Source organism: Lagenorhynchus albirostris, chromosome 15 (assembly GCF_949774975.1).
Source record: "Lagenorhynchus albirostris chromosome 15, mLagAlb1.1, whole genome shotgun sequence".
NCBI lineage: Eukaryota > Metazoa > Chordata > Mammalia > Artiodactyla > Delphinidae > Lagenorhynchus > Lagenorhynchus albirostris.
In genome coordinates this window covers 80,053,615-80,076,809 of record NC_083109.1, presented here as the reverse complement: position 1 = coordinate 80,076,809, position 23,195 = coordinate 80,053,615, and the positions used below count along the sequence as shown (strand labels likewise).

At 52.4% G+C, this 23,195-nt stretch overlaps 1 protein-coding gene and 1 long non-coding RNA gene across 8 annotated transcripts in view; one reads left to right on the top strand and one right to left on the bottom strand.

The window, feature by feature from the left end:
- The window catches only part of CUX1 (cut like homeobox 1), a 375,241-nt gene that overhangs the window by 100,197 nt on the left and 251,849 nt on the right, over positions 1-23,195 (top strand). The window lies entirely within an intron of this gene.
- On the bottom strand, positions 14,106-15,559 carry LOC132506211 (uncharacterized). 2 transcript variants are annotated; one of them, XR_009535758.1, is made up of 2 exons: positions 15,438-15,559; positions 14,106-14,316 (listed from the first exon to the last, which is right to left on the bottom strand). It is a non-coding gene; the product is annotated as an uncharacterized LOC132506211 (long non-coding RNA). The 2 variants fall into 2 exon arrangements; XR_009535757.1 differs by lacking the exon at positions 15,438-15,559 and adding an exon at positions 15,140-15,388.

The window sequence follows — 23,195 nt, the reverse complement described above, 5'->3', positions numbered from 1 at the left end:
CACAGAGGTGGGAGGAGAGGGACTCTACGTTCCAGGGCGCGGCATCCGCTCTCCCAGAGAAGTAGGAGAAGTTGTCCTTGAAGGGTGAGCAGGGGGCTGCGTGCTAGGGGAGAGTGGACGGGCTTACTGTGGTCGTGAAGACGGTGGGTTAGGGATTTGGCAAAGCGCAGCCAGGAGGATGGGGCGGTGGGAGGTCTCGGATGTGTGGTGGCACCTGGCCACCAGGTGTGCAGAAGGAGACGGTGGGTGTCCTGTTGAGGATGGTGAGGGACAGGTGGCCAACCCTGCTGGTTGCATTCGGGCTTCCTGTCTCTTCATTGACTTGCTTCAGTCTGGATGCTTTTGAAATCACGCCAGACCAGTTACTTACAGGTCGCAAAGCCAAGGTTCTCGTGTCTCCAAATTTTAAAGGTTAAGAAATCAGCTTCACTTCTAGCCACGCAGGAGCCACCCTATGTCAGTGTTTTCCTGAGTTAGCTCATTATAAAAGTCTCCTGGGTGTGTGCTTGTTAAATAAAACGACCATCCCTGGGCCTCACCCTACACGGAGCGAGACATAATCTCCCAGTAAGGGCCTGGGGACCTGCACTTAGAATCAGCGCCTCGAATTCTTACTCAGGAGCCTGTTGGGGCACCCAGCCTCCCTTGATCTGCCCACAGCTTGGATGATTTCTTCCTCCATGAGGATGTAGGATGTAGAAAGCCAAGGCTGTGGTTGGCATTTCTCCATCTCCCCACAGCGATGCTCGGGGAGCGTGTGTCCGGTGACCACCTGAGACCTTGGGTGGTCAGGGCGTGCGGGCGGGGTCAGCCTCAGTCGTGAGCGTGGAAAAGCAGCCTGTGAACGATGTTAGTGCTGTCACTCCTGGGGGAGGCTGGGAATGATCTCAGGGTTCCGGAAGGCCTGTGGAAATGAGCATCGTCACGAACGGGCAGACCTGGAAGCATTCTCCAGGTTGTCTGGTCCAGTCTCCTTATCACGCATGTGAGGAAGCTGAGGTCTGTGGCCGGCCGAGGCTCCACTCTGTGCAGGGGCGGTGCCAGGCACCTGTAGGATTGTTTTTGACCAGAGATCACCAAGCTTTGGATTAGGCCAGGGTTGTTCACACGTCCGAGCCCCTGGTAGGCGGTGCCCCGGAGGGAAGTCTCCCGACCTCAGCGGGAGAGTGGGCGGGCATCCTGTAGAGATGACTCTGCTTTGGAGTATGGTGAAGGGTAGAAACCAGGTCTGCAAGGCCCCGCCCAGAAGAGGACTTGGTGGTGATGGTCTCTGTGGTGCTCCCTCGACAACACCTCCAAGTACGAGCGTGCTTGTGTGTGCACGTGCGTGTGTGTATTCTTTGGGTGACTTAAAGCAGTTTCACAGGCAGAAAGTACGGTTTTAATACTGATCATGGGTGCTAGCGCTCAGAGCTCATGGCCCACCAGGCACTGTGCTCACATGCTCTGCACGTGTCTTCCACGCACTCCTCACAACAGGCCCCGGAGGCCAGCTGTCTCACCCCCGTCCTGCAGAGGAGGAGCCCGAGGTTGAAGTTGCCTGGGGTCGCCCGGCCAGGACGTGGCAGAATCAGGACGTCGGAGCCGGCCAGCCCGGCCCCAGAGCCCCCACTCTGTGCGCTCTGCTCTCCACCCCTGGAGTACGGGACCCTACGCCGCTAAGCGCTCAGGCCGAGCGAGTCTCCTGTCTTTTCCATTAATGATGTTAGTGGTTTTCTGCTTATTTATTTTATCCTCACGACACTTTCTAACGGATTTGAGTTTAACGGGCACCATAGTTTTTTTTTTTGTTTTTTTTTTTTGCGGTACGAGGGCCTCTCACTGTTGTGGCCTCTCCTGTTGCGGGGCACAGGCTCCGGACGCGCAGGCTCAGCGGCCGTGGCTCACGGGCCCAGCCGCTCTGCGGCATGTGGGATTTTCCCAGACCGGGTCACGAACCCGCGTCCCCTGCATCGGCAGGAGGACTCTCAACCATTGCGCCACCAGGGAAGCCCCGGGCACCATAGATTTTTATAAATCATAGGAGACCGTCTTGAGAAAATTCTTTCTCTCTTCTACCCACACTTTTACCACCTACCCATCCCCACCTCCCACAGAAGCTGGGAGAAGGGCGAATACTAATTATCATAGTGAGTATCCTGGTCTAGCTACTCACGAGGCTTTAAAGATACCGGTCAGTGCGAATGGTTTTCATCTTTCTGGCTGCACTCTAGTTCCTTTTGCAGTACTGGCGTGGCGAGGTTAGTGGGAGCTCCGTCCTCCGCTTGAGGAGAGGGTTTTTAGTCAGGTGTATACTCACTCACCCCTTTTTAGGCGTGGCGAGGTTAGTGGGAGCTCCGTCCTCCGCTTGAGGAGAGGGTTTTTAGTCAGGTGTTACTCACTCACTCCTTTTTAGGGGCCCACTTCTGGGAATTTTGGCAGATGTGTGCCTTTACGAACCACCGCCACAGTGATGGCGTAGGACAGCGCCCTCGCCCCCCAGATTCTTCTGTGCCTCTTTATAGTCAGCCCCTTCCCTACCCCCCAAGCTCTTGGTGGCCACTGATCTGTTTTTCTGTTCCAGTTCTGCATTTTCCAGGATGTCGCATAAACGGATCATACAGCCCCCGAGTCTGGCTTCTTTCCTTCACTGTAATGCGTTTGAAACTCAGCCGTGCTTGAAAGTACCTGCAGCTCCTCCCTCTTTAGTGCTGAGTAGAGTTTCTTTGTATGGATGTACCACAGTGGCGTGAGGTTTGTGCTGCACTTTATCTCAGGACCCCCAACATCCAGGCCCCCGGGGTGTTTAAAGCTGCACACGGCCTCACACCCAGTGCTGCCTGGTACCCTGATTGGTTTGATAGGGAGGCCGGGCAAGTGCACTTTGATCCCTGCCAAGAATGGTCGCGTCAGTGCTCTGCCGTTTCTGCTTGCAAACCCACCCTCCTTCTGAGCGCGAGGGGTCTTCCTTGAAGGAGGCGGGGTTAGTACTAAGTTGGCAAAGCTGACCGTTTTCTGGTCCTGTGCCCCAAAGGGGAAAAGGATTTGAGAGCTGCTGGAAACAAGCTCACACAGAGGATGCCAGCCCCCTGTTGACGGAGGCTGCACCTGCGCTGAGGGCCAGGTGTAGCGCTTCAGTAAACCAGGCATCTCGCCCCCTTTGTGCTCTGAATTGTAGATGCTCTTCTAGTATTTCCTTATGTTGTTATTTCATCCCTCTGTGATGTGCTTTCTCCTACTTTGTATGTTCTGGGAAGGTAAGAACAATACCTCAGATCCTCCTCCTGCCTTGGTTGGATCTGGGGTTGGTTGATTGATTACATGCTGTAATGCAGATGTGCAGAGTGATCCAACCCGCGCCCCCCCCCAAGAATGCTGTCGTCACAGCTGCGGACGGGGTGGGGGAGGGAGAGGGGCTTAGCAATCACTAGCCCACCTTGTCATGTTCTTCTGGAGAAAACTGAGGCCAGAGAGGGACACCAACTTGCCCAGAGTCACACGCCAGGTCAGCAGAGGGACCGGGACATGGCGGAAGGGTCTGCTTCCCCGCTTCCCCCACCCGCAGTCCACTGCCCCACACAGCTCATCTCCACGCTGTAAATTCGAAAAGTCTGAAGGAAAAGGGCAGCGTGCTGGGCTTCCTTGAGGCAGGTGGCTCTTTTAAAGCTGGGGCTTGTTGCCAATCTGACCTCGTTTCCATGGAAGCAGCCAGCGGGGGCAGCTTGTTCCTGTCCCCCTGAGGTCTGGTGGAGCCTCAGCCCCTGACAGCTCGCCGGCTTGCTCCCTTGGAGGAGGGGACCCAGGAGCCCCGCCAGAGGCTCTTTCCACCTTGCTTTTTGCTGCAGGAGCTCGGCGGCGTGAAGGGAAAGTTAGTGCATCGCTAGCCCCAGCCTGCGCTTTCCCAAGGACTCGCACGGGGTAGACTTCGTCACTGCTCTGGGGAGACCTCCTCTGGGAGCCCTGCTTAGAGGTGGGCTCCCTCTGTAGACTATATGGCCCTCCCATCATTCCTGGAGAATCTCGAAGATGGAAAAAAAACTATCCAGTACGTTTATTTTGTGCTGCAAGCGAACTCTCAGTGGAATCTAGTTCTTGAAGTTAATTTCATCAAGCTACTGGCTTTTCTTTCTCGCTGAGATTGCCGTTCAGCGGTTGTGGTGTGATAACCCGATCGTGAGAGCAGATTTGCCTTCTCTCCTGTCCGGCAGTTTTAATGTTTTGGCATTCCTGAGCCGGGTCTGCTTCGTCTCATGCTGGGATCACGGCTCAGTAATGAAGCCTTTATTATATTCACTCGTCAACAGATAACATTCTTTGAAGAATCCTGAGTTTTTAATTACCCCGCTTAAGCCTTTGGACACACGGGTTCTAAGGGGCATTTTTGCATTGCTGAATTCCAGAGTTGATTGCAAACCTTAGAAGACTAGAAAATGCTAGGAGCAACTTGTAAAGTCACAGACCCGGGAGAGGTTCCCCGCTTCCTCCCCCTTCCTGCCCCTCCCCTAATCCTGTTTTTCATGCCTTTCGGTCGGTGGTGTAAGTGCACATTGTTTCCCAGGTCTGTTTTTGCATTAAATGCACCCAACCTCTGTTCCAGTAGGTGGAGAAAGATGCTTCAGTCCTAGAAGCACCACTCACCTACCTTTTTAGGGTATTGCAGGTTTAGCTGGAGGGCTGGAGGGCTTCCAAAAAAGTATGACTAAGGGAGAAAAGGGCGACTCCCAGAGCTAACAGGGTGGAGCGTTGCAGCCGGGATAGGAAAATTTCCCAGCAGCGAAACCGTCTTGTCTGTAATGCAGACACGCTGGGTCATGGATTTGCTTTCACAGAATAAGTGAAATGGAACAAAGTTTTCTGAGTTCTCATTCCCAAAGGCCCAGTTTCTGCAGGTGTGTCTTTCGGTCCCAACTTTTGTATCCGGTATTATATCAAACAGTTTACACTTCATGCCGTGTCTGCTCCAAACCAAACAGCTGGCTGGCTGGAAAGGGGAGTGTTGCCCGATCACTCTGCCAACCACCTGTCTTAGGGCAGAAAGTGAGCAGCATCTTTGCCCCCCTCCACCGGCCACCCCAGGACCCTGCTCTTTCCCTCCCCTGCTGTCGTTCTCCTCTTCTCGTTAGCAGCTGGCGGCTGGCGATGCACCCCTGGCCCTCTGAGAGCCAGCGTGCGGTGTACGTTGTGTATTGTGTGTGTGTGTGTGTGTGTGTGTGTGTGTGTGTGTGTGTGTGTGTGTGTGTGTGTGTGTGTGTGTGTGTGTGTGTGTGTGTGTGTGTGTGTGTGTGTGTGTGTGTGTGTGGCTTTGGAGCAACACAGTCCTGGGTCCAAATGTTGCTTCCACCAGCTGCTGGTCTATCACTTAACGTCTCTGCAACTCAGTTCAACCTGGATGGGAATCTGTCCTCCTTACGGTGGCTGTGATTAAATAATCAAGGTCGCTTCCCTGCTCAATGTCGCTTAGCACCCTGTGCACAGGTGTCTGGGGAACATTTGCTTTCCTTCCCAACCTGGTAAATGCTTATATACCGAGCTGCAGGAAAATGAACAATTCATCTAATCTGGGCAAGTTAAGTGATGCTTTCCGACACGCATGTGGCTGAGCTCAGCCATTCTTGGGGCATCTTCTGGCCCAGTTTCGGTGTTTTCTCTCCGGTGGGCTCTTTTCAGTATTACGCGGCATAGGCAGGATGCTAATTGAGAACCAGGCTCAGAGATATTGGGGGTGAAAGGAGTAGCGGGGCCAGATGTCGGTGGGAGCAATGTCCTCTAACAGTTTGAATTTTCGTTTTTTAAAAAAAGGCAGTGATAGGTTTGTGGGCACCTGTTGGCCTTTGGAGGTTCAGAATGTAATTTTGGTCGCTGCCGTAAACACAGCGCAGTGCCTGCCACTTAGGCATTCAATACATACCATTAAAAGAGATGAGTAAGTAACTTGTGGAAATATGGCTAATGCGCTTGCCTTTTACACAGACCCCTGATTGCACCTTTTTGTTGATTGTGTCTTTGTGCTGTCCTGCAGTGGTGCGTGGAAATCTGTATAGAGCACCACCTATAGCGCACACCTTTGCCTTTTCAGAATGCGGGGGGGGGGGGCAGCGGGGGGAGGGAGTTTCGTTTTTTCCTCATCGTTAGGGGCCAGTTGTAAAACATTCAATTAATGAAGAAACAGAGTCACCCTAAATTCTGCCGTCCCGAGCTCGCCACTGTTAGCATTTCGCAAACAGCGTCTTGGACGTCTCTGTGCTTACGTGCACACCCAGGCTCAGTTCTGCTCAGTGATGTTAAAAGGCGCCGACTGTGTGCCAGGGACCCCGGGGTCCTGCCGCTTACGTGCTCTTCTGCGAGCTCGTGTGTCGGGGACGTCTGTCCGGTGGGTCTGCCCTGGCCTGGCCGGCCTGCACTTTTCACGGCTATGTAGTGCGCCAGTGCTTGGCTCCCCCCAGGTGCACTTAGCCAGTCTCCTCTTGGTGGAAGTTCAGGTTGCTTGTTATTTTAAGTAAACCGTGTCTAATCACACAACATGACAGCGTGAGCCACCCGCGGGTTCTTGCCAAAACCTCCATTAGTGCCCTGACTCAGGAAAGAATGCTTGCTTTTTCCTTCGGTTACTGGGCTCGGCCATTCCCAGGTGTGAGTGACCCAGGCCCGGAGAGCAAGTAATTGACTGCCAGAGGCATGGGAGGGGGCCCTGTCCCCGCAGGGAGGGATGGCGCCAGCCCCTCCCGGTGGCTCTTTCCAGAAAGGGGGCGGTAGGCAGTAGGGCTGGCTGAGTGAGAGGGGCCTCCATGTTAGAGCGGGAGGGGCCCTCGGAGCCTGCTGGTCTGCAGCTCCCGCGGCCCCAGAAGGGTGGGAAACGCCTGCTTTTCCCGAGGAGGGTGTTGATCAGTGATAGGATGGCATTAGCCGTAGGTGATGCACCCCCGCCGTCTTAGTGGCAGCATTACCTAAGCCCACCCGCTGGAAAACACTTGGTGTCACAGTCCGGCTCACTGGCCCCGGGCCCCAGGGAGATGGGTGCTCTGGGCAGACGGACCCACGGCAGCCGAGGAGAGTGACCCGTCACTGTTAGGGGCTCTCTGTTCTGCCCAGACTCACCTCTGCTTTCCAGTGGTGGCCACTGAACCCCCAGTTGAGCCCAGTGACCTGGTCCACCCCTCTTCCTCCACAGGTGAGGGAAAGGGGGAGCTGCTCGTGGGTGCACTTCAGTGAGTTATTAAATCGAGCCCTGCAGCTGGGCCAGAATCTTCCCCCTGAGCGAGCGTGCTGTGTGCGCACCCCCGCCTCGTCGTCATCTGCCTCCGTGGGTCTGTCTGTTGGTGATTCTGCTTTTGTTTTTAATAAAACCCCGTGCCTGTTGGTTGGTGCTCTGACTCTTCCAGGGTCCCAGCGGCCTCCAGCGGACACCCCGGTCTCCCCAGAGAGCAGGCGGCTGTGGCCAGGTTGCTCCTGGGAGAGCCGGAGCCCCCCACCCACGCTCGTGCCTGCCAGCTGCAAGATGAGGGAGCCTCTTTTCTGGAGCGAGGCACTACAGGCTGGCCTGGCGAAGAGCATGTGGGTCAAGGTCAGCCCCGCTCCTTCCATTACCCAGAGTTAAAGCCGAATGCCGCGTGGCTGCAAAAAGCAGTGCACTTTTGCAAAGTGCTGTCACTCCTGGGTGCCGTCCCCACCCCCGAGCCAGCTTTGGAACTTCCCATTCAGCTCACAGTCGCCCGGAAACTACCGAGCCCTGGGGCAGGTGCTGGGTGTGTGCCAGGAAGGGGGTCGGCATGGGCCGTCCCGAGCATGCGGGGCAGAGCCACCCAAGGACTTGGACCACAGCCCGCTCCAACCCAAGCCGGGCCCCAGTTCTGAGGGTTTAGCTCCAGGATCTGTTTGCTTTCGACACATCCACTATCATTGAGATACAAAGCATAACACGGCTGAAGCTAGTCAATGGAATTTAGAGTTCATGCCAGGAAAATAGAATAAATCAAAACAGTCATTAATAATTTGCTTTAAATTGTGAGTAAATTCCCTCTCTGTTTGTTGCATTTTGTAAATTATATCCAGGAGTTAATTTATTGCTATTTAAAATTGCACAGGAACTCATGGGAACCGTGTCTCTAACGAGTGCCCTCTCTGTGCCAGGCGCTGTGCTCGGGGCTGGGGTACCAGGGGCTGATGTTCTGCCTGGGAGTAGGGTCTCCTGGGAGCATCCTGAGAGCCTGATTCTGGCTGGGGCTGGGGGTACCGAGGGGAGGAACTGGACAGTGGAAGAAATGGGTAGAATCCACATGATTCTGAACCCCTGGGCTGCGGGCCTGAAAGAGGGGCTGCAGGGGCTGGCCTGGGCCAGGCTCAGGTAGGTCGGCGTGTCTGTGGTCCCGACCCACTGCGCACAGGAGCACCGTTCTGACTCTGGAGGTCACGTCTGGGGCATGTGTCTTCCTTGCTTCCTTCCCGTGGGTCTGGGTGACAGTGTTGGCTGTGTCCCCTGAGGCTGGGAACACCAGAGGTGAAAGGAGTGGCTTGGGAGTCAAGCTGACACATTTGCTTTCACAAAGCATGAGTTCTAGATCTTTCCCCACTGGGCCAGAGGGCTGGGACTCGGAGGGAGGCAAAGTAGAGTTGTGGGTTTGGAAGGCGATGGCAAGGGAGGCCCCAGATGAAGCCAGTGGTTGGGGACCGGGGCGGGGCTGGCCTTTTCTAGCGTGAGACATAGACGCGAGAGCAGTGGTGAAGTGGCCGGCGAGTCGGGCGGAGGCTCTGAGGACCGAGGCGGGGCTGCTTAGGAAGAGGAGGGTTTCAGGAGGGTTTGCGGTGGTGGCAAACGCTGCAGAGCGAGTGTTAGATTTGGAGTTTTGAGGCGGGTGGGGAGTGGGCCAGACTGTAATGCAAAGGGGCAGGAGAAAGGAAGGGTCTCGTTTGCTGAGCCCCAAAGCCAAGGGCGGTGCTGGGCCGTCGCATGCCTCCCCTGTGGTCATCCGAGGCGGGCCTTGGAGTCTTAGCTGTACAGAGAGAGCTTGCCCTGGGCCTTCAGCTGGAGTCCAGACTGGTTCCCCTAACCCTAGGCTGCAGCCAGGGACGGCTGGGGCGCGTGTCAAGTCAGCCCGAAGAGGCAGCGCTCCTGGACCAGTCTCCCTGCGGGCTCGGCGGTAAGCAGGAGGTGCAGAGCGAAGGCAGGCACGAAAGCGTCAGCTCATAGACCCTGTTTGCAGCGGGGTGGGTTGAGGGGGCACGGTGCCGGTGGGTGAGGAGGATGGAAGCAGGTCTGAAGACCAAGCACTCGATGACCAGCCTTTATTTCAGATACTTTGGTGACAGACCTAAACGTGACTAACTTCACTCCAAATGATCTCACTCTCCCAGGAATGACCCCGGGCTTGAACGTTTTCCCTGCAAATCCATTAGGTAGTGCTGTGCCTGAGTCCACCCCTTTCCTGAAGAAAGGAGCTGATCGGTGTGGGATGTGCTGATGGACCCGATAGGCAGTGCCTCGGGCGGAGGGAGGGAAAGAATCCAGTCCTGAATTTGAAAGGACACCGTAAAATCTCTAAAATTGAAAGAAAGATGTATTATTATTTTTTTAAGTCTACAGTGAAATAACTGTCTCAGTCTGCGGATAGAGCTAATTTGGGAAGAATCCCGTATTTTGATTTCTGGAATTTTTTTTAAAGGCAACTTTTCAAGCCGTAAATTAAATATTTTTGGACGTAGGCTAAGATGACCGACTCAGCCATTCCATCAACAGCACGGAAAGTGTGAAGATGGGTTTGGGGTGAGCGAGGACACCCTCACAAAGTTTGGCCTCTGCAGATTTTTGACCCCTAGCAGGAAAATGTCTGTATTTTCTTAGGGCCGCTGCTCAAGATATTAATTGGGAATAACGTCTGTTGCACCAGGTCGCTAGCCAAAACATTCACATTTTGCCTCATCTGTAGAGAGACCTGAGCAGAGTTTTATCTCTGCGTCTCTTTGCTAAGTGTTCCCGCTCCGTTAGCAGAGCTATAATTAACTCACAGGACCAGGCAGCCGGATTCGGCCAGGCGCCAAGAAATCAGCCCCAATTACTATATTCACATTGTCAGTAATGCCCACTTCACAGCTTCTGCTAATTTGAAATGGCAAGTTCCAACTTTCCATAGTAAAATTACCATTTTTGTGCTGTTCTATTACATGGCGATATTTGTCCATTATTTTGGCAATGTAAACTTGGTATTATAACGACAATTAGTTGCCGAGCAGTTTCTGAGATGATTTGCAATTACGTCTCTGAAATGCAACACTCGTGTCCGCCCCGATGGAGTGAGCAGTGCATTCCCTCTGTGCCCTAGGTTCACTGCAGGGATCAGCGTCTCGCAGGAGACCGAAATGCCCTGGGACTGTGTAATAACGGTGAGGGTTTAAGATAAGGAGCAGCCTGCGAAGGTTGCCCGCGCGCGCGCGCGCGCGCGCGCGCGCGTTGTCCCATCTCCTAATGAGAGCAGGGAGCGGCCCCAGCCCTCTGTCTCCCTGAGGCCCCCTGGGGCGGGCGCTCCGGTGGCTTTGCCGGCCAGCGCAACCGCTGAGGGTCTGGTCCGCGCCCGGACGGGCGGCCACAGCCTCTCCTCCGGCCTCCGGTCTGTGCGGTGGCCGTGACAGTTGGCTTTCCCGCTGGCACACAGCGAGGTCCCCAGCGTTCCAGAGGGGCTTGTCCCCGGGCGATTGGGCCGGCTGGCCTGCTTGGGTTGTACATTTTGCTCTTTTCAGCAGAGAAACTTCAGGAGGCATGATCTAGGCCAGCGTGCCACTCAGAGTGTGTCAGAGTGCGGCCCGAGAACCAGGAAACGGCCGTTATTGGCCTGCGACTAGATAAGCACCGGGGTTCAGAGCAGGCGTTGAGAAACGTTCGCAGCCTCTCGATATTGCAGTGACATCCACGTGGCGTGTTTATTGTATTTTATAAAAATACCAGTCCACAGCAGATTGGAAATTTAGAAACCTGTGGCGCGTCCTTCCCTACAGATGGTTTGAGAGGCATTGATCATTATTCAACCCCAACCCCTGACTGGGTTGCGTGGTAATGGTGTATTTTGGATAAGACAGACTATTTTCTTTTTCTGCTAGGCCGGGGACCGCAGGGCACAGTCACTGAGGGGAGGGGCTTCTGAAAGGAGAAGGCAGGCGTCCCCAGGTGCAGACAGGGACCCTTGGAGGAGACCGATGACCCTCAGGGGCTGGCAGCCGAGGTGCGGGCCTGTCCGGGGGTGCTGGTGTCCCCCGTGCGTGTCCATCAGGACCCGGCTTCTCTCTTGAGCCCCAGACCTTTCCTTTCACGTGCTGGCTGGGCATCTGGACCCCACCTGCCTGCTTTCACAATTCCCAGACCCTGATGGGGAGGATGGGGCGCAGCAGCCCAGAGACAGGGGCCCGGATTCCTCCCTCCCCCTCAGCTAGTCAGTCACCAGTTCCTGATGGGAGCTCCTGACCGGCTCTCACATCTGCTGCCTCCTCTGTGCCCACTGCCCTGTGCCGGGGTCGGCAAACCACGTCCAGCCCACCGCCTGTGTTTGCGTGCCCCACGAGCCAAGAATGGTGTCTACGTTTTTTAATGGTTAAAAGAAAACAAGAGTATGTTATGATATATGAAAACTAAGAAATTTAAATTTCTCGGGACTACCCTGGTGGCGCAGTGCTTAAGAATCCGCCTGCCAACGCAGGGGACACGGGTTAGAGCCCTGGCTCGGGAAGATCCCATGTGCCGTGGAGCAACTAAGCCTGTGCACCACAACTACTGAGCCTGCGCTCTAGAGCCTGCATGCAACAACTGCTGAGCCCGAGTGCCACGACTGCTGAAGCCCGTGCGCCTGGAGCCCGTGCTCTGCAACAAGAGAAGCCACTGCAATGAGAAGCCCGCACACCGCAACAAAGAGTAGCCCCCGCTCGCCGCAACTAGAGAAAGCCCGCGCGCAGCAACGAAGACCCAGTGCAGCCAAAAATAAATAAATAAATAATCGATCAATCAATTAATTAATTAGAAAAAGAAATTTAAATTTCTGTGTCCATAAAGTTTTTTGTTTTTGTTAATTGTGATAAAAGATACCTAACGTAAAATTTACCATTTTAACCATTTTGAGCGTACAGTCCGGGGGTGTTAAGAACATTCAGGTGGTTGTGCAACCATCGCCACCATCCATCATCCCAGACTGAGACTCTGTAAATAAAGTTTTATTGGAACGCGGCCACACTCGCTTGTTTGCCTGTTGTGTCTGCCTGCTTTTGTGCTGCCAGGGCAGAGTTGAGTAGTTGCAACAGAGACATCATGGCCTGCAAAGCCAGAAATATTTACTCTCTGGCCCTTTCCAGAAGAAGTTTGCTGAACCCTGCCCTAGTGCATATTCTTGTCACGTCCTGTGTAGTTACCGTAGCAACCATCTAACTGGTCTCCTGACCTCCGCTTTCATTCCTTTCCAGTCTGTCTGCCCTTGGGCGGTTTTCCTAAGAGACTAGTCTATCGATGAACCTCCGTTAAAATCCTGTAGTGGCATCTCACAGACTAATGTTGTGTTGCTGGGAACACCCAGAAAAGTTAGTTATTAAAGGCTCTGAAAAGTCCTGCAGAAAAGAAACCTGCCGAGCGTTGATTAATCCAGTATCATCCAAAATGAACTGGCGCAAAATTATCATTGTTTTTTCCTAATCACCTAGAACAACCAACAGCAGGGGTTGGTTGGCAAACTTGCACTGTGAAGGGCCAGATGGTAAAATACCATAGGCTTTGTGGGCAGTCCGGTCTCTTTGCAACTACTCAACTCTGCTGGGAAGTCGCCATAGGTAATACGTGAATTGATGGCCATGGTCCAGCAATATTTCATGTAGAAAAGTAAAACAGGCCGTGGGCTAGATTGGGTATGCTGAGCCCTGCCCTTACACAACAGTGGTCCCCGGTGTGGTCCCAGACCTGTAGCATCACATCACCTGTGCCCGCTCCAGACCTGATGAATTGGGAGCTCCGGGGGTGGCCCCACAGTCTGCATCTTAACCAGCCCTACCTGCCAGCTAAGGTGTGAGGCACCCCTGATGCAGAAGCACAGGACACACTTGAGGAACACCCCAGGAACAAAGCCAACATTAGCAGGGAGGGAAGGCCCTTCGAGAGCTGGTCTCTGTCCAATGTCCCTCCCTCGCGAGCACATTCTGTGCTCCAGGTGAACTACCTGTAGGTTCTGGAACGTGGCCTCCTTTCCCCAACCCACGCGTCTGCGCAGGAGCCTTTCCGTTTGGGGCAGCTCCGTTGTCTTGCTGCCGCCGGCCTCGTCCCAAATTTCTAGTCATTGATGACTCAACCCAGGTGTTCCCTGTCTCGGAAGCATGTTTGGTCCCAGCCCCACCACTGCCCCACCTGCAGGGTTTTCCTCCTCTGCGCTTCTGTACCTGCCCGTGCTTCTCCTGTGTGTCATGATGCAGTTAGTGGCTTGGATGGGGACTCCTCAGATGGCGCCATTTTATTCTTCTCCGTATTCCCAGCACGCAGTGGGTGCCCTGAAACGTTTGCTGAGTTTGCTCAATGAGCAAAGGAACCCTATGCTTGGGGCGTGGCTCTTGGTGTCTGACGGAGGCGCCTGGTCCCCAGGTGCGAGGACAGGGAAGTCGAGTCCCCACCGGGAGTTCCTGTCTCGGCCGGGTTCTGGAGAGGCTCACGGTGGGAGCCTCTGGGTCATTTCCTCCTCTCCCCGTCTCTGACTCACTGATTGATTGATGTTTGGAAATTGTGACTCACCTCGTTACAGAAGAAAAAGGAAATTTTACTCTGCTCTCCCTCCCTCCCTCTCATAAAAGCAATAAATAAAAGCGGCTGACATTCTGCTTGGTGCAATAAGAAGCGTTTAAATGCATTTCTGGTTTTCATAATTGGTAGCTTCTTGTAGAAAGGTGCTTATTAGAAGAAAAAAAACTTTCTTGTGTATCTGTTTTCAACCTTCTTGTCTGTAAAAATCATAAAGTGAGCTGGTGTGGGAATTGCACAACCGCCCCCCCCCAAAAAGATATTTGTGGCAGTTCACGTTTTAGCAGTGGATGGTTAAGCTACTTCTCTTTTAGTAAGAAATGTGAGGTGTACCCTCTCCGCCTTCAGAGTTTCAAAATGAATCCACCGGGGTAGTGAGTAATGATGTCTTAAGCTGGTTTATTAAACGTGAAGGAATAAGATGTTCTGGGTTGACATCATGTACCAAATATAGATAAAGCCTGGATCAGCTGGACTCGAGGCCCCGGGCTCAGGCCAGCGCCAGAACACAGTTGAACCTGATGATGCCTGTTTTGTCTCATGACACTGACGATTGAAGTGGACGCATGGCCTTAACTTTTAAGAGTCTCCTCCTGGAAAATACAAAAAAAAAAAAAAAGGCGTTAGTTCACTTATCACTATAGTATTGGAATTAAAGCTTGGCATCTCTCGTTGACCTTTTATTCTCTTCACGATCAGCACGTCCTAAATGCGTTAGGCTCTTGGTTCTGGAAAACTTAACCAGTGAAATGAGCATCTTTTCAGAATGTGACTCTAAGTAAGGGCTCAACAAATGTTAGTTGTAATTATTTTATTACTGCCATCCTTCTTATCTGCCAGGCATAATGCCTGGCGTCTAGGCAGGTACCTTGCTGTCTCATTTAATTTCACGTGCAAAACGGCCTTGCAAGGCAGGTGCCGGGCTCTCCCCGTAGGGAGAGGACGCTGAGGCTTAGAGGGACAGGGACTTGCTTCTGGTTGCACGGCGTCCGCAGGTGAAGCCAGGACGCACACCTGGGCCTGTGTGCCGCGCTCTCTGCTGGGCAGGACCCAGCTCCACGGCGCTCTGGCTTCCCTGGTGCTGATGCCAGGAGTCTCACCAAGTAAAAGCTGGATCACACGTGAGTATTTTAACCGGGGAGCTGTTTAAGTGCAGAATCCTGGAAGGGAGAAGACAACGTGGGACCCACTTTGTCCGTTCTCCCTGCTGGGTCCCCTGCTCCCGGCTCTGCTGCCACCGGGAAGGGGTAAAGGAGGAGCCTCTCACTGTCATTACTGCCTCTCATTGTCAGTAATGAAGGCAGTAAACCCGTGCTGAGCCCTTTACGTTCCTTCTCTTACTTAGTCTTGACAACTCCCTGTAAGGCGGGCATAGTTTCCTGACTACTTCACAGGTGAGGAAACCGAGAGACTCACCCAAGCCCCTGAGCTGGTGATCGGCAGAGCTGGGCCTCCCTCTGCCGTCCCCAACAGCCGGCTCAGCCCAGGGCTCCAGCTCAGGAGTCCCAGGCTGCAGCCGACTGCTGGCCCCATCACCGGGCACCCCGGCCCCAGGGCTCAGAGCGGGGTTGGCCTGGGAAGGGGCCGAGGAGCCGGACCTGCTAAGGGCAGTCACGTGAGGGAGCAGCAGAGGTTGGGGGCCCAGGCTGGGACCTGGGATTTGAAGCTGCCCACGGGGGGCCAACGTGCGACAGAGCTGAGAGTCACGACCTACCCTCCACCCTAAAGCAGCCGGGACTTGCCAAGCAGGCCTTGTTTCTAAAAGTCAGAAAGGAAAGCGAGGGCGTCTCCCCACACCTCACAGGAGGGATGCTGCGCACACAGCCACGTCCGACAGGAGCATCGCAGGGCCCCCGTTACGCCGCGCCTTCGACTTCGACCGTGCCAGGCTTAGGTCATTTCCATTTCTGGGTTGGGAATGGCCTTTTGCAGATACCGGTTATATTTATCACCAGCTAACTTATCAGCTTACAACACCAGATACACAAAATTGTAACCTGACTCATCAAAGAATAGATAGTTCATGACTTGATGGTAAAGTAGATCAGCTTTAAGAAATCAAATGGATTGTGGAATCCAGCTTTTCCCCCAGAAAACTTTGTGAAATGGTCTAATAGGAATGTTAGTTCAGACCTTTCTGGAAACAGTGACCTTAAACATACTCCATTGACTCAACAATCTGGTTTTCTTTTCCCCCCTCAGGGAAAAAAATTAGAAACGTGCTCAAAGCTTTGGGAGCAAGAATGCTCACTATAGAGTTGTTTATAATACAAAACATGGGAGCAGCCTAATGTCCAGTAGACAGGAATCGTTAATTTATGTTAAATTCATTCAATGAAATGATTATGTAACTGATGTTCTTCTCCAAGAATATTTAATAACATGGAAAATGATCATGATATAAACTAAGATACTATATCACCCTAGTTTTATGAAAGAGAAATGAACAAAAATAATAAACGACATGAATACATACACATTCAGCATAATACATAAAAATACCTATTATGTATACAGAAGGCCTCATGTACATAGGTACGTAGAAGAAAGACTGGAAGAAGATAATTCAGAGTCTTAGCAGGGATTATTTCCGGACGGTGTGAGACTGATTTTTTTTTTTTTTTTTGAGACTGATTTTTTTTAAAAAAAATTCTTTGTCATGCCTTTCTATATTCTCCAAATTTTCTGTAGTGAGAATGTTATTACTCTTTAATTTGAACACAATAACTTAAAAAATGTTCAACTTTTTGCAGAAGAGAAAAGAATCTTTTTGGAAGGCTGTGGTGTGTGGTGATCCGTTCACCAGGCATCTTTCAGTGGGAAACAGAGGTTAAGACTGGAATCTCAGCCTGCCATTTACTCCCTGTGGTCCCTGGGCGAGACTATCAGCCTCTAAATCTCAGTGTCCCCATCTGTAAAATGGGAGTGTCCGCCTCTTAGAGTTGTTGGGGTGATGAAATGAGACAAGGTACTCCCCCAGCCCCTGGCGGGAACACGTGTCCAGACCATCTGCTGTTATCGCTCCTGCCCTTGTCATTGTGGTTGAAGCCCCAGCCGTGTGCCAGACTCGGTGTGAAGCGCGACCAATGTGAAAGTGGGTAAAAGCAGTCCCGCTCCCGGCAGCCGGGGGCCTGGCGGTGGGAGGGGGCGCACGGGCCGAGAAACGCAGCGCTGGAGTCAGGGAGGGCGTGCCTGCCAACGTGGGGGTCTCCGGGAGGGTGGAAACGGGGTGTCATGGGAACCCAGGAGATACTGAGAGGGGTGAAGGTCACCCCTGCCAGCCAGCTCGGGGCCGGCCGAGGCCGCAGCGAGAGTCCAGAGCATTGAGGAGACAAACTTGACTCGGTGGGAGGGGCGGCCAAAAGGGAGCCTGTGGTGACACTGAGGCTTTCGCTGGGGCATCTATGCTAGAGAGCGTTCTTTTTATATCAGAAGGAGATGATACCTTTATTTTAAGGAAAACCAGACTCTCTTTCAGAATGTTCACTGCACCTGAGTGTGTGTGTACGTGCGTGTGTACGTGTGTGCGTGTGTAACAGGAGAGGGAGTGTGGCTGTGACAGGGCCATTCGCCTGGCGTCACCATTTCTGAGTCGCCCCCTTTTTCTGCCCCCCCCCTTTAACTCGCCCCCCAGTGCTGTTTGCTATTCCTTGTCACCCCACCCCATCGAAGGAGAAGCTTCCTCTGTTCCCCCGAGCACCTGGCTTTTCCAGAGCAGAGGGCGCTCCTGTCCCGGGACAGGCGCAGAGGAGGCCGGGTGCCCTGCCCTCCCCCCCCCCCCCCCCCGCCCCCGGCGCCCCTTAGAGCAGGGAGCAGAAACCATGGAAGCTCAAGTAAGAGCTCTAATTATTTCTGTTGAAACTGATTATACTGAGGGTGGAGCGCATTGCCTTTCATTTCTTTGTGTGCACGTATTTTTTTTCCCCTCCTCACAAGAAGTATATTCTTTTCTTTCCTGTTTGTTCCTGCTTGATTCGGGGAGGCTGCTGTTTTCATTGCCTAATTAATGGGGAGACTTTCTGTGGAGGATTTCGTTGTGGACGGATTCTCTGTTTGAACATGGTACAACCTGTGGCCCCTTTATTTATTTATTTATTATTATTATTTTTCTTTGCGGTACGCGGGCCTCTCACTGTTGTGGCCTCTCCCGTTGCGGAGCACAGGCTCCGGACGCGCAGGCTCAGTGGCCATGGCTCACGGGCCCAGCCGCTCCGCGGCATGTGGGATCCTCCCGGACCGGGGCACGAACCTGCGTCCCCTGCATTGGCAGGCGGACTCTCAACCCCTGCGCCACCAGGGAAGCCCCACCCCTTTAAAACATAGTTACATCCTCGACTCTTTACAGGGCAATAACTAGATTAATTCTGTAGTGCTTTTTGAATACCAATTTTCTTTTTAAAAGAATAGGTTTGCTGTTTTAATAAGACTCGAATGCCGTCGAGACGCCTTAAATTGGCACAGTGGCTGTGGAATAGCTTGGCCCCTTGCAATGAACTTGAGAGAGCACTTTACGGCTGCCCGGTTGTTGAAGCCGGCCTCGGCTGGACGCCACTTCCGCTCTGGACCGTGGTCACTAACTCTGTTTACCCTAATGTGCTTGTCAATCGCATCGCTCACTATCTTTTCAGCTTAGAGTGAGGTTCACTGTGTTTGTCTTGCCCCACTCCAGTTTTCACTAATGAGATTCATTTTGTAAAGGAGAGTTGGAAATTAATTGGATGATTAATTGAGAGATTCTTATTCTTATCAAGGAAAGCTATGGAACTCGTGGCTTCAGATAAAATTCGTAATGAGCCCTTAATACTTTTTTTAAAAAAATCTTATATTTAAAGAACCTGGTGACGTAAAGAGAATTCAGTGCGACAGAAGATTTTTTTTCTCCCTGTGCGTTTACAACTTTACTTCCACTGTAAGGCAGTGTGTTGTGGTGACAGTGTGTAGTGTATGAAGATCCATCCCTCCCTCCTGATGTACATTAAAGGCCCCTTACTTGCCCATCACTGTGCCCTGTGACAGAAGATGAGCTCAGCGAAGGCCTTTCTGTGTAGTGGGGCCTGGGCTTTGGGTGTGGTTGGATGTAGGGGTGAGGGAGGAGGGAACTTCCTGGCTGGGGCTGTTGTAGGTGGCACCATTAATGAGAATCCAAAAGGGATTATTTGGGGGCATAGATGTAGAATGAGCTTGGAATTCAGAGAGTTTGAAATACCAGTGGTATAGTAGATAGAGACATATACATAGAGACCTGGAGAGAGGGGGGGAGGGAGGGAGGGGGAGAGAGAGAGAGGGGGGGAGGGAGGGAGGGAGGGAGGGGGAGAGAGAGAGAGAGAGGGAGGGAGGGAGGGAGAGAGAGAGAGAGGGGGAGAGAGAGAGAGAGAGAGGGAGGGAGGGAGGGAGAGAGAGAGAGGGAGGGAGGGAGGGAGGGAGGGGGAGAGAGAGAGAGAGAGAGAGAGAGATATCGGGAGAGTGGTGACAGGTCCCACCTCTGTGTCCCATGTCACTTCTGGCAGTGTGAGCATGGGAACATCGTTTAACCCCTAATCTTTGGTTTTCTCTGTCCGTGAAGTAGACAGAAAAAGAGCTCCTGTACATGGTTGCCGTGAGGCTCGAATGAGCTGAATGCAGGTGAAAGTGCTTTAGAAACTCTAAGCTAGCTAGAAGTATTAGTTATTATTATCATTCTTACATGAAAATGTAATCTGCCCAAACCATTTGGGAAGCATTGCACACTAGCCCCACTTGGAGACTTGTAGTATGCATATTATTGTCTGTTTGTTCAGTGGTTTGCTCACCGTACTGATTAATATTAGAACTAAAGCAGTATATTTCAGAAAGCAACCAGGAGTAGCCATTCTCGGAAGTGTTATACAAGCATTAAAAATTATGTTTGCAGAGAAAGTGAAGTGTCTGGGCAGGCTTCAACAAAGCAAGCAGCTTAGGGAGTATATAGGGTATATTATTACAATTATAAAAGAAACGCACAGAAAAAAATACTTGAAGGATCTATGCCAAAATAGTAAGTGGGTACCTTAGGGCGTGGGACTTGGAGTAATTTTTCGTCTTTGTTATACTTTTCTGTGCTTTAAGCATACATTGCCATGCCCTTACATTACTTCTGTAATCGAAAAGATAAATTCATGAACAAAACAACAGCCCCTCACCACCCCCGCTTCCCCACCCAGTACAGGTGAGAATTAGATGCTTGAAGAACTAAAAGGACAAACGTATTGATTTCATCTTTTTAATATTTTCCTGGTTCGTCTTCCCTTCAACACTGTTTTCATCTGGCAGAGAAAATGGGACTCTGCACAGAAACAGTAGCGACCAAAGCGAAATATCCCCTAGCAGAGTCTCGAATTGCTCTGCCCTCTTGGGACCTCCTGCCTAAATTTTTTGGTAATGAAATTTGATCCTGACTTCAGCTAAAGCTATTGTGTATTAATCTCGCATTTCTATGTAGCGTAGGATGTCTAGAATGTCTGTTTAGTGTAGAATGTATTCGGCAGCCTGTAGAGACCAGAGATAACGAATTGTTGTGTATCTTCTGTTTTGCCCTTGTGAGCCATGCAATCCGGTTTGCAGGCATGTGGAAGTGGATGCATTCATGTGTCCCCCTGGCGCGCATAAGAGGATGGGAGAAGTGTGCTGAGTATTCTTTTCTAGGAGAAGTGGGTTTCTCCAGCTCTTTCATAATTCTTGACCCCTCCCTTTCATTACAAGGATTAGTCATCATTTCAGATTTCAGGTTTGGCCTGGGGCACTTCCTGTTTAGGTGTGGCTGTAACGCGTGCCTCTTTTCTGCCTTCGGGGTCTCCCTCTTCACCCCCCTCTAGGGCTCTTGCTCCTACCTTGACTGTTGCCCTCTACATCCTGTGGTTTTTCCCAGTGCCTGCTGTGCTGTCACCTGCCACTTTCTCCAAAACCATCCCCTTGTCTCGCCCCGCAGGAAGATTCTCCCTGTAGCCGTTACCCCTGCCACCAATTTTAGTGCCAGAAAGTGTGCTGGCCTCACTGTACGTGGACAGCCAGGCCTCTCCTTTTAAGTGGTACTGTGCTGCTGATCGGGTGGGGGAGAAACCATGTTGGTTAATTGCTCGTCCCCGCGCTCATTTCTTCATCTCTTCATACTGGGTGCTGGGGCGGGGGCAGTGTGCGGTGGGAATGGCAAACAAGGCGGACACAGATCCTGCCCCCATTTTTGGGCCTAGATCCAGGGACTGGCATTCCTCTCGCCTCTTCTCACTCTTCAGAGGCCATTGCTGCTGCTTATGGGGTGGAGAGCAGAGGCAGGTGGACATTATGTGGAAGAAAGGAAAAGCTGAGGGTCAGGGCTGGAGTGGCAGACCGGGTCCAGTCCTGATTTGGTCCACTAACTTGTCAGTTTCCCTGTCTGAAATGGAACAGTAACCATGGTAAGGCTACCAGTTGCTTATTGCCCATCAGCACAGGCCAGTATCTTAACTGGCCCTTCACTCATGTAATTTCACTTTACCTTCCCTGCAGCCCCGCGATATAGGTTGGCTTATTTTGTCCCTATGTCACCTTCAAAGAACCCGAAGCTCACAGATAAATCACAAAATGGTAGAGCAGGAATTTGGACCCAGTCTTGGTGACCAAGGCCTGCACTCTTCTTGTTACACTGAACAGCAGACTGGCTTGGATGATCGTTTCCCAAAGCGTGTTCCAAAGAGGCCGAGTTGCAAAAGGCGTTCCTGGGAGAAAGGCTTAGTGTCCAGGTGACTTTAGGAAGCACTGGGCGCCGAGGACCAGGGCCCGGTCCACGATGGTGTTAATCCTTCTCTCGGGGCTTTGTCCGTGGATTTAACACAGGCTCCCCACATGCCCAGGAGGCAGCGCAGAGTTGTGGTTAAAGGCTGCAAAGTGGGGATTCTGGTCCTGCCAGTTACTGTGTGACCCTGGGCAAGCACTTAACCCCCTCTGTGTCTCAGCCATCTCGGCTGTGAATAATTTCCCTCTTTGGGTTGTTATGAGAATTAGATGGGTTCATACAAATAAAGTACTCAGCACAGTAGCTGGCACCTGGCAGGTGCCTGGTGCCTGTTGGCTATTATTATTGCTGTCATTGTCATTGCTGGTATTGGCTCAGGGCATAGAATGGCTCAAAACACACCCGGCTTCTGAGAAGTCAAAGCAGAGAATGCTGGCTTTGTTTTCTCCAAAGTTTCCCCTTCTCTTTTGCCATCATACTCGTTTGATCACAAAAACACCCACCTGCATGTAGAAGCCTCAGCCCCCAGGACACGCTGTGGAGCACTGGCCCGGGTGGTCGTGGCGACTTGGCACAGGCTCAGGATCCAGCAAGCCGACCTCAGTGCCTTCACACCGTCCCCAGGCAGTGGACTGTCGTTGTGTCAGAGTTGGACGGGCCACAGCCGTCTACCAGCCCACCTGTTTGGTTGCAGGCCTCCCATGGAGGACAGTTTTATTTGGACCACAGCAGAAGAGCGATCTCTTTCCTACAGCCTACCAAAGAAATAGAAGGGCTTGTGAAGCAGGAGGAGAGGGGTCCTTTCCCTTCCCAGCATGTGTGTGTGTGTGTGGGGGGGGGGGGGTTAGTGGTATTTGGGTGTGTGTATAAGTCTGATGGTGATGTGGGGTGTGTGTGTGCTTTAATGGTATTTAGGTGTACGTGTGGGTGTGTAGGGTTTAATGGTGGTGTGTGTATGTGTGTGTGCGTGCGTGTGTAGGGTTTAGTGATGATGGGGTGCGTGTGGTTTGATGCTTATGGGGTGCGTGCGTGTGTGGTTTCATGGTATTTAGGTGTATGTGTGGGTGTGTGTAGGGTTTAATGGTGATGGTGTGTGTGTGTGTGTAGGGTTTAGTGATGATGGGGTGCGTGCGGTTTGATGGTTATGGGGTGCGTGTGTGTCTGTGGTTTCATGTATTTAGGTGTATGTGTGTGTGTGTGTAGGGTTTAATGGTGATGGGGTGTGTGTGTGTGGTTTGATGGTAATTAGGTGTACGTGTGGGTGTGCGTAGAGTTTAACGGTGGTGGGGTGTGTGTGGTTTCATGGTATTTGAGTGTGCGTGTGTGTGTTTTTGTGTATGTGAACTTTAATGGTGCTGTCATGTTGTGGTTTCACGGTGTGTGGGTGTGAGTGTGGGCGTGTGTAAGCTTTCACGGTGAATTTCATCAGGGCCCTCCCCACCTTTGCCCTTCGTCAGGGCCCTCACACCTTTTTTTTGTTTGTTTGTTTGTTTGCGGTACGCGGGCCTCTCACCGCTGTGGCCTCTCCCGTTGCGGAGCACAGGCTCCGGACGCGCAGGCTCAGCGGCCATGGCTCACGGGCCCAGCCGCTCCGCGGCATGTGGGATCTTCCCGGACTTGGGCATGAACCCGTGTCCCCTGCATCGGCAGGCGGACTCTCAACCACTGTGCCACCAGGGTAGCCCACTGTCACACCTTTTGTTCTATGTCAGGCCCACCCCAGAGAGCACGACGATGAACCTATTT